Raw genomic sequence first — 12,266 nt, forward strand, 5'->3', positions numbered from 1 at the left:
TAATAATAATAATAATAATAATAATAAAGAAAAAGAAGGAGAAGAAGAAGAAGAAGATGAGAACTTTGAGATGGAATATTAATGTAACGATTAAACAATGATAATAACAAATGTCAAGGTTAGAGGTTCCACTAATGGTATATCAAACAAGTATAGTATAAACTCTTATTATTGAATTGGAAACCACACACAAAGGAGGTTCCAATCAGATTATATATTGTTAACATGATTACATTAGTCATCTTATTCAATTAATGCTAATACTTGTAAATCTCGTCAAGCATTCATGATTATAACTTATGTTAACAATAAATCAAGTTCCTTTCATAGCTCAGGTGTCGGTTATACCATACATTATGGGCTATGAAAGTGCCAAGCATTTGTTGTACCAAGTGTTATACAACATAAATCAAGATTAGTTATTTAACAAGCAAAGTATTAAAGAGTGAACAAGATAACAAATATAAAACATGTTAGTATCAAACATTAAAGTCCATATTAAGTTTACATTATACTTATTCTTACACCATTAGTGTAACCTTTTCACCTTGACATAATTAACTTAGCTAGACATAATGAAAGAAAGCAAAATAGATAAACAAAATAAGAACATAAAAGTTAACTAAGTAAAGGAAAGGAAATGAAAGGCATAAACTTAATATTAATGAAAACAAAGCATAAAAAATACAAAGAGAGAAAGGAAGAGCATGATCTTGATCTGAACACCAAGATGCCTAAATGCATGGCAAATGCCTCCTTTTATAGGCCAAAAATGGGAACTATTGATTTGATGACTAATTGATAAGTGGGTGGCCAACTTTTGACTTGGTGACAATCTTTATCTTCTCTTGTCTGCCCAAAACGTCATTGATAACGTCAAAATTGGAGCCAGTTGCAAACATGAAAGTTGTAGGCAATTGTCTCAGCTTTCTTGTGTAAAAACTTCAGCTCATTTGGACTTCTAGAACTCTAGATATGGCCAAAATACCGAACAGTGCTCGGGCTGGAAGACAGATTCGGGCTTCTTTGTTGTTGCTACAATTTGGACTTGATAATGGCCTTTTTTGATCTTGGGCTCCATATGAAAGTTGTAGGCCTATGTCTTACCTTTCCATCCATATAAATTGGACCTAAATCTGAGATATATAGCTCCAGATATGACCCATTTACCGAACAGTGTTCCGGTTTGGATTGCACCGACATCTCTTTTCTAAGTTTGGCCATCTCTTTATCCTTGCAATTTAAGTTCTTCAAGTCATCAATCAATCCTTTCATTTATGTGATAGGCCTGCATTAAAAATAGATATTTACCATAAATTATAGGTATCTTATATTATTAGATACATTATTATAAAACATATTTTAGTTAAGGAGTTATTGATATTTCAAGTGCAAAATGATGATATAAAACCATGATAAAAATGCACTTTTAAGTACTAATCAATAACCTTGTAAGAAAAAAAAAAGATCAACATAGTTTAAATCAATAAAATTATTTTGTTGAGCACTTTTCATATTTTCTTTGCATTCACCTATATCTTATTAATAAGAACACCATCAATGATATATACTTAAAAATATATTTTTATCAAAATTTTATATTATCATTTTGCACTTAAAGTATCAATAATTCCTTAATTAAAACATGTTTTATAATAAGAAATTTGATAATATAAGATACCTTTAATTTATGAAAAATATTCATCTTCAATGTAGACTTATTACATAAATCAAAAGATTGATTTATGAGTTCAACTACTGAAATTGAGAAGACAGAGAGGGTGAAGCTTAGAAAAGAAATGCTAGTTCAGTCCAAATTGGAATATTGTTCCATCATTAGGTTATATTTGGAGCTGTAGAACTTGGATTTAGGTTTACTCTGCATGGATAGAAAGATAAGACATAAGCTTAAAATATTCATGGCAATGCAAAACTCAATTATGCTATTTGAAAGTTTAAATCTTAGCAACAACAGAGATGTTCGAATCTGTCTTGTAACCTAGACACTATTCAGTGTTCAGTCCATATCTTGAGTTTTAGAAATCCAAATGACCTCAATTTCTTTTTATTGAAAAGCTGAGATAATTTTTGAGAACTTTTATGAATTAAATTTGTTTAAATTCTGATGTTAGTAATGATATTTTATTCAGAAAAGAAGATAAAGATTGTCACCAAGTCAAGATATGGCCACCCACTCAACAATTAATCAACAAATCAATAGTTTTTAATTTTGGGCTATAAAAGGAGATATTTGTTATGCATTTAGGCATTTTGGTTTTCAAATCAAAATCACACTCTTGCTCTCTTTCTTTATATTTTTTGTAATGCTTAAGTTTTGCTTATATTAATCTCTTGTTTATGCTTTTCATTTCCTTTCCTTTACTTAGTTAACTTGTATCTTATTTATATTCTTATTTTGTTTATGTATGTTTTTCTTTTTTATTATCTTTAGCTATGTTTATCATGTTAAGGTGAAAAGATTATACTAATGGTGCAATAATAAGTATAGTATAAACTCAATATGGACTTTAATGCTTGATATTTACATGTTTTGTATTTGTTATCTTATTCACTCTTAATACTTTGCTTATCAAATGATTAATATAGATTTATATTGTATAACCTTGGTACAACAAATACTTGGCATTTTCATAGCACAAACTGTATGGTATAATCGACACCTGTGCTATGAAAGGAACTTGATTTGTTGTTAACATAAGTTATAATCATGAATACTTAATAACATTTATAAGTATTAACATTATTCGAATAAAATAACTAATATAATCATGTTAAAAATTTATAATCCGATTAGAACCTCCTTTATGTGTGGTTTTCAATTGAGTAATAAAAAGAGTTTATACTATACTTATCTGAAATACTATTAGTAGATCTTCTAACCTTGATAATTATTTTATCATTGTTTAATCCTTACATTAATCTTACATCTCAAAGTCCTCTTCAATTCATCATCATCATCATCATCGTTATTATTTATAATTTATATAGTTAACCTCCCTGTGGTTCGACTTCGATTTTACCAGGTTATTTATTACTTTAACACTCCTACACTTAAAAAAAGACATCAATCTTTTGATCGTCTCAGTCATTATTTATTATATCATTGCCAATCTAACCATCATCAAAATAAACATCATAAATTGATGGAGAATATCAATCCACATCCATCTCATTATAAATGAGATTACTAAAATATCCATGATACTCATATCGATAAAGAAGTAACCTCTTCTGCTTATACTTTTGAAACGGGTTTTCAAAACCAGTTATAGATCTACGATCAATCTTCTCATGATCCCTTAGGCTCTTCATCTCCACCGACTAATAGATTAATTTTGTAATTTATCTTTGTATATCTTATATCACTTATCTATCTATCATCATATTTATCTTTAAATGTCTTCTATCATTAGCTCTTGGATTAAACTTTTCCAAGAGAGAACCTTCTCATCCCCTCTTACCTTAACATGTTCTAATTTGTGATCTCTTCCAATCATGGTTATTTTATAACACAAAACAAGTAATTTAACATGAGATTGCAACACACAACAAGAAATAACTTGGGATCATTAGGCTCCGATACCAATTGATGCAAATGAAACAACATAAAAAAGACAAGTACAAGAACACGTAATTCTACCAAAAAAAGGTCACACAAAAATCTTAATTTAAAATTTTATTACTTAATATTTTTTTGTTACCAAATTTATATTTTCATACAATGTTTATTTAAAAAAATTTTACTTGAAATAATAATACAAGAAAGAAATGCTAATTACCTAAACTCTTTAAAAGAACTAGGGTTTCTTATGATGCTTAATTGCTTATTTAAATAGCGAAAAACTTTAATATATATATTTTTAATTGTTTAATAAAAAATCTACATTGAGCCTCAAGTTGTTGAGGTGCATGTAGGGTGGGTGCAAGTTGCTGTATCTAATATAGGGTAGTGCATCTATTTTTGTAATTGTGATATACAATTTCTTTTTTGTTTTTTTTTTAATAAGAGGTAGGTGACATGCCGTCCATCCCCTTGATAAAAGGAAATTCAAGTAAGGCCAAACATGTGAGTCTCGCTTGCTATGCACGTGTGGACCAAGCTTTAGGCCAGGCTGTTTGTTAACTTATTTATTTTCCTTTTTTTCTTTTATTTTTGTGACACTCCAAAAACAATTTAATAGGTTAACTTTATATTTAATTTTGACATGGTTTTTAAATATTATTATAATTTTTTATTTGAATTTTAATATTTATTTTATTATTATGTACCTGATCTAAAAATAATAATACTAATAATAAATTATTTTTGAGAATTTGATTGAAATTGTTTTTTATTATTAAAATGTTTAAATAGCTTTCAATCATACAAAATATGGACACATACTATTTTCAAATTTTATGTTAACTTGCTTTAACAATCATAAAATATATTTTTAAATAGAAATAATACTTCTAGTTAAAAACATTGTGTTGAATAACATAAACAAGAGATATGTTAATAAAAAAAATTTATCTTTATAAAAAGAATTCAAAACGATTATATTTTTGGGTTCTATAATAATATCAAAAAAATTTCTGCACGGTTAAAAAAATTTAGGTACCTCACAACCTAGCACGAACATATAAACTAGTCTCATCTAAGATGATATATATGAGATTAAGGTTGTTATAATACAACTAATAATTATAGAATATGCTTAAACCTAAAAGATTTATGTAATTGTGTGTATGTATGTGTTTATATATATATATATATATTATGCAATATTTTTTTTTAATATTTTTCTTAGTTATTATTATTTTCTATATAGTTTAGGAAAATATTTTTCTTTATGATGTTTTATTATTTTTTATTCTACTTAATTTATAAAATCAAATATTGGGATTGATAATTATTTTTTCCTTTATAGTTTAGGAATCCTTCAAACAACTTAATAATTATAGATTGAGATTTTTTTTCTCTTCTAGGTAAACCCATAACTGGTATAACTAGGTTTGTTTAGCTTGCATTTAAGTAGAATATAACAAAATTTCATCCGTAAAAATAAAATTCTAAATTAGGATTTTGTGTGACAACCTTGATAAGCTTCAATTCTAACTTGTCTTCTTGTTTATGTTTCTATTTACATCATTTAGTATCAAAGCCTTAATATCCCATTTGTTATTTACTTGTTATATATGTTGGAATAAGAGGTATCAAAACATGATGCACTCATGTAAGTGAGGAAGAAAAGGTTCCCTCTCAAGAAAAAAGATATTCAAAAACTAGTAATAGAAGACATATAGAGACATAATATAGAATTGAAAAGAGATGTTTAAGAATTGGTGATAAAAAACATGCATGTATATATTGCAAAATTAATCCATCAGTTGATGGAGGTGAAGAGTTTAGGGATCATAAAAAGAGTGATCATAGATCGATTACTAATATCGAGAATCTGTTTCAGAGGCATGAGTAAAGGTAGCAACTTCTTAATCGAGATAAAAATGGTGTTGAAACTAAAAAAAATTATAATTCTATTTCCTTGTGGATTTGAATCAACCATCAAATTTGATGAGGATGATGAAGATAATGTTGAAGTAAAACATTTAGATATAAAATTATTGGTTTGTGATGTCCATGAGAAGATAGCCAAATTAGATGTGATTATAGAGGTTATTTTTAATAAAGTATATTTTAAAGGAATTGCCTCACATGTATTTTAGAAGAATTTTAGAATTTATAAAATCAAAGTTGATATTGTTGTATTTTAAATAAAAGTTATGAAATAGAGTTTTAAATCTTCTCCTAACCTTAAAATTGGTTTCATTGTTAAGAAAAGGAGATTGAGCATGTTGTTGATATAATAGAAAAGTTGAACATGTAAAAGGTTATAAATTTTTGATTGGATATCCACCAGACCGAGAAAAAACAATTTCAATATATCAAAATTTTATTCCTAGAAATAAAATTACAAATTAGATTTATGTCAAACAACCTAATTGACTTTAATTTTATTTTCCTAAATTTATAACTTTTTATTTGTGTTTCCGTCAACATGAATAACCCATCATAAATTGTCCTCTGTGCATGCATAGTCTATAAAATGAACTAATTCATTGTATATAACCAAACCATAATCATAAAATTTATATTTAATTCACTCTCTACAATCCCAACTAATGCAATCCCGACACTGGTGTTCTCAAATGGCCTATGTCCACTTACAAGAATTATCAATGGATTCCGGTAGAATGTACAGCAAACAAAACAACCAATTTAGCAAACCAAATGGTCTAAATTGCGGCATTATACAACAAGAGAGACACGAGACGATTGGGATTTCAGATATTCTTCTTTGTAGCTAAACAAACTCAGTTCATTCTCAAATACCCAGAAGCTCTTCACCGAGAATCTTTTGGCTCGAACTCATTTCAATCTCAAGCATCCCTTGTGAATTGCGAACAAGCTTCTTAAATCTCGACCCTGACCCATCAAGCTTGCCCATCTCCAAGGATGACTCAGCCATAGGCGTATTTACGTGGGAAATTTCCCATAGTGCCAAAAGTCCTATGGACCCCACGCACGGAATCTCTCAAGAAACCTAAATCAAGGAAGCCAACCGTGCTCAGTGGAGATGAACCTACTCTAACAAGAGTAACAAGGAACGTTCTTGCGTATCCGTGCAGTCCAGTCATGCATTAGGCCCGTAAGTGGACAATTAGGCCCCAAGAATAGTCAGTGTTATCCCCACTTCATTCGATATGACTGCTCCGCGTAGTCAAAATTAATGTGTTTGAGAGGCTGGGACACAGTATGATGGTGGCACAATAACGTGAGGGGCCAGCTTGCCCGATGCTGGAAGAGATTCAAATCTTAGAATCCACTGTGTAGTATATAATTGGATAAACTTCTTGTGATGGCGCGAGCAATCCTCTGTCCATAGAACCGAAAACAAAAAAAAATGGCAGCACAAGTGCAGAACCAAAGCTTGTTTATGTTGTTGGAGTTGCCTGCTGGGCTGGTTAACAATATATGGTCCTTTTACTGCTAAATTGTGTTTGAAGCAGTCTCGGGCTTACAGATCTTACCTGTTCTCCGATTCAAGAGTAGATCTTGTGAAAGCAATAATCATGTTCATGTGGTATCATAACTGTGTCCAGCAGAGAGATGGATGCAATTCGCACCGAAAACAAGCAAAAGTTGGAGCAAATGATAATTAAAAATTACTTAAGCCTCCAAATATAGATTAGATCACAAAATAACAACTCCAAGCGCTCAATTAGACAACATCAAAATGCTTTTCATAAACCAGCATCATCTAGCACTACAACTATATTTTCTCCAAATTTGGCCACAGTTGATGGAGACCTGGAGATATACTGCTGCTAAAAAAGGGAAATTACTGGAGAGAAGCTTGTCACTTTTGTCAAAACTGTTATCAGGAGACCTGCAATCACAAGAATCAGCATCAACGAGCATCTTCAATACCAGCTTGGTCGTGCAAAGGTCAGCAATCTTCAAGACTTTGATCATGTCTTCTTGGACAGAGTAGGAAGCCATTTCCTCACCGAGAACCTTGAGGACATTTTCACGGTTATGGACATGAGTTAAACCCAGAAGACAATGTATCCCCCTTCTCCATATTCCTTGTCGATGGGCTTTAGTAGTACAACACCAAAACTATATTCATCACTCTTTTCAGTGACTTTAAGCGTGTATGCCATCTCTGCATTAAGGTATCAGTGCATGGATTAGAACACTTCATTTCAAAGGAATGCAATTGCCAAAAACGGAATTGAGCATCATAATATGTTAAATGAGTTTGCAGCTCTTAGAGGAAGAACATAATAGCAGCATCGTAAGATTTCACAAAAGAAATTAGCGGTAATTATCAGCATAGGGTAAGAAAATATGATATTTCCATGAGATAGTATTGATATCAAGCAACAGTCTTGCAGGAAAAGTAGTTTCAAACTCACCAGGAACAATATAGCCAAGAGTGCCAGCACATGAGCTCCTATCGTACCCCTTAAGGGACATTTCTGCAAGCTTCGCAATCCCGAAGTCAGCAATTTTTGGTACATAATCAAGTAAAATGTCGCTCGACTTTATATCTCTATGAATAATATAGGTGGGGAACCATCATGGTGCAGATATGCAATTCCTTTTGCGTCTCCCAGAGCAATCTTGTACCTCTGATACCAATCTTTGATCCGTCTGTGAAGTGCTTGAAATAAGTTACCATTTGGCATGTACTCGAACACCAGAAAACTCGATCCTCCTTCGAGTAAACTAGCATAAAGATTCAGGATATTCCTACGCCTGATTTTCCTCAAAATCTCCTTTTCTGCCGCAAAAAACTTCAGACCATCTCCCTTCCATGGTTGCTTTACAGCTACTGTACCACAGTTTCTCTTCTAATCCAAGCGATTCACTTTTCCTGTGTCCCCACTCCCAATCAAATTGTCTTCTTGCAGATTACATATTTCATCTGCATCAATATTTAATTGGTGGAAAGAAGCAATTATCCATTTCGGATCTCCTTCTTAACTTTCAAGTCATTTTTCATCTCATCTTGAGCACACTTGAAGTTTCGGACTAGTAGCATGCCAGTTAAAAGAAGAACCAACACAGGTGCTATTATTGAGAACAAGAACAGCTCATCTCCAAACTTTTCTTGACCTTGTCTTCCCAATCAAACTTTTATCCGTGAATATAATGGTTATGGAAGTTTCATCGTCACAGAACTCCTTGTTCCCAATAAATGCTCTGTCTCCGCCCGTTGTCAAAAGAACAGAATGAACTCTTCCTGACAGCTGGTTTACACACAAATCAATAGAACTTGGCTTTTTCCAAACTTTCCGGGATCAAACCAGTAAGTTTGTTTCGTGAAATATTCAGAGAGTTTAAAGAGCTCGTTAATAATACTAATAAAGTAATTGGGATACGACCACTCAGAGAATTTGAAGTAAGATTCAAGTCCCCCAGCCTTGCACAACCCCCCAGTTATGATGGTATGAATCCTGTCAACGAATTCTCTTCCAAATGCAATGATGGTAACTGCTGGCTGTTAGACAACATAACATGAGGAGATAACTTACCAGTGAAGTCATTATCCTGAACCTTCACGAGGATTTGCACCCAGCATAAGAATCCAGTTACTCGCCGGAAAAAGGGTTTCCCAGAGCAAATATTGATTCGGCAAAAATTCACCGGAAACTCCCCTGAAAAATTGTTTCTCAGGGATTTCTCCTAGAAATTTGATGAAATATCAAATTCCTTCATAAGTGTAAGGCTGGCTAGCTTCGATGGGATTTCCCCAGTCAAATTATTTGCGAAGAGCTCAATTTTAATAAACTTTTGCTACTTGGATATTGCTCAGAGATCTTGTTCCGAGAAATATCCAATGTCTGCAAATTCTCCAGTTACAAATATGGATTCTGGAATCTCTGATCGCAAATGGGAATCTGCTAGAAAGAGCCAGTGTCATGTGACCGGTGGTTGATTTGCAGCCAGTTCTGCAATTTCCACAGACCTTACACCATTCTTTACAGTCAATTAAAAATGTACTTGAAAGAATTATGGTCACAACAATAGTTTAGATTCATTAATGCCTCGTTATTCGCTGAAAAGTAATTTTGTTTCAGAAAATAAATTCTAAAAAAAATTAATTTTAAGAAAATAAATTATTTTTTAATATTTTATAATTAAATAAAAAATAAGTTGAAAACATTTTCATTATGTAGTTTTGTCATAAAAAAGGACCTGAAAAATAACTCATTAATGTTTAATTTTTTTTAAGTTTATTAAAATAATAAGAAATAAATTTTATAAATTAAAAAGTTGAATAGGAATGAAATTAAAAAAAATATAATTTCATAAATTATCTCAAATAAAATAAATAATAATCAAAATAATAGAGATTAAATCTAAAAAATAAAAAAAATAAAAGATGAAGAAATTAAAATATTAATAATTAACATTTCATAAATTACTTCATATGAAATAAATAACAATAAAAAGAATGAGAACTAAATTTGATAGATAAAAAATTTCAATAAAAAAAATCAAATAATAATTATAAAAATGAGAATCAAATTTAATACTAAAATTAAATTTTAAGAGATGAAATTGAAAAATAAATATTCAAAATAAAATATATAAAGAAATAAAAAGTTTGAGAATCAAATTTGATATAATCAGTAAATAATGATATTTTTAATTTTTTCACAACTTATAAAAAGTGTTTTCCGTCTAAATTTTTCAAGAAAATACTTTTCTGAAAATCAATTTAATTTTTTTTTAAAAAAATATTTTTTATTAACAAACTTTTCTAATAACAAACAAATATAAATAAATTTTAAAAATTATTTTTAAAAAATTTAAAAAATTATTTTTAAAAAAATAAACATAGCCTAAATTTCAACTATTACATAATAATTTTCGTAAAAGAAAAGCTATGGGCGATTTTGATCCTAAAAAAACTTCTTCGATTGTCTCCCACTACGTTGGAAGCAGCTATGCAAGGAAGCAACAATCATAAAGCCATAAACAAAAAAAATATAAAGATGATGAACTAAAACCCTCTAAAAAGAGAGAATAATGCATGTTCTTTTCACTACAGTGGAGTACATGACTCCCCATATCACATATTTATAAAATATAACTTAATTTAAGTGAAAGATCCAAGCAATCCCAAAGCGTTCCATCACATGCTAGTATTGGTGTTGGTGTCACAAAAAAACCCACAGTAATAAAAAAAAAAGAAAAAAAAGAAAAGAAAAGACCAATTACATATAATATTTAATATTTAGATTATGTTTATTTTTGAAAAGTGGTTAAAACTATTTTAAAACTTTTCTATATTTATTTATTATTAGAAAAATTGATAAATAAAAAATATTTTTTAGTTAAAGAAAAATTTAGTTTAGTTTTCAGAAAAATATTTTTCTAGAAAATTTGTATAGAAAACACTTTTTGAAAGTTATAAAACATTTAAAAATATCATATTATTTTCTGATTATATCAAATTTGGTCATCAAAATTTTATTTGTTATATATTATTTTAAATATTTTTTTTAATTTTATCTTTTTAAATTTAATTTTTATATTAATTTTGGTTCTCATTTTTATAATTGTTATTTATTTTTGCTTATTATTTTTTATTAAAATTTTTTATTTATCAAAATTTATCTTTATTCTTTTGATTGTTACTTATTTTATTTGAAATAATTTATGAAATGTTAATTATTATTATTTTAATTTTTTTCATCTTTTAATTTTTTTTATTTTTTAGATTTGTTCTCTATTATTTTGATTATTATTTATTTTATTTATGATAGTTTATGAAATTATATTTTCTTCAATTTCATTCTTATTCAACTTTTTAATCTATAAGATTCGTTTCTTTTATTTTAATAAACTTAAAAAAAATAAAATATTAATAAGTTATTTTTCAGCTTATTTTTATGACATAACTAATTACTAGAAAGTATTTTTCAATTTATTTTTTATTACACTATTAGACATTAAAAAAAAATCATTTTTCTAAAATTTATTTTAAAAAACTATTTTCTAGCAAATATAAAAACTCAGAGAATTTAAATAAAAATTATAAAGAAAATTACGCTTTGAAACTAATAGAGGCTTGAAGCATTTGGCATCCAATAGAGGCTCCCCCTTCAAAAGGCTTATAGTCTTCAATCATCTGATTCACTCGCTCCTTTTGTTCCTCGTCTGTGATGTCAACCTTCTTCCACTCATATAGCTCCATGTCATAATACTCATCTATCCCAAAATAGGGAATCTCTTGTCCACGGAAGAGCCACAACCCCTTCACCTTGAAGGGTGGTACTGAGCAAATTGCCTGCATCTTCCCAAAAGCATACTTGCGAGCCAAGTCCATTAATTCGCTGAAGGAAACCACCTGCCTTGTTCAGTGTACCAAATGATACTGTATTCTCATCATTGTACTTGTAATCACAAAACCAAACAGAATAGCCCTCAGGATCATACATTTCCCAAAATCCTGCAAATGGAAGCCAGATCCATATGTTAATCCCTCGAAAGTTCGCTAAAAGAGCCTGAATTTCCTATTTTCGAAAGTTCACCTCTTTTACCTTTGATTTGTGAGACCACTAAAAGATTGATGTCTTCTCCCAAGTGCAGGAGTGTCGAAGTAATAAATAACCCGGCAAGACCGGGGTCGAACCACAAGGAGGTTAATTGTACAAATTATAAACAACAATAATAGCAATAACAA

The sequence above is a fragment of the Populus euphratica genome, unplaced genomic scaffold (assembly GCF_000495115.2).
Source record: "Populus euphratica unplaced genomic scaffold, PopEup_1.0 scaffold304.1, whole genome shotgun sequence".
Lineage (NCBI taxonomy): Eukaryota > Viridiplantae > Streptophyta > Magnoliopsida > Malpighiales > Salicaceae > Populus > Populus euphratica.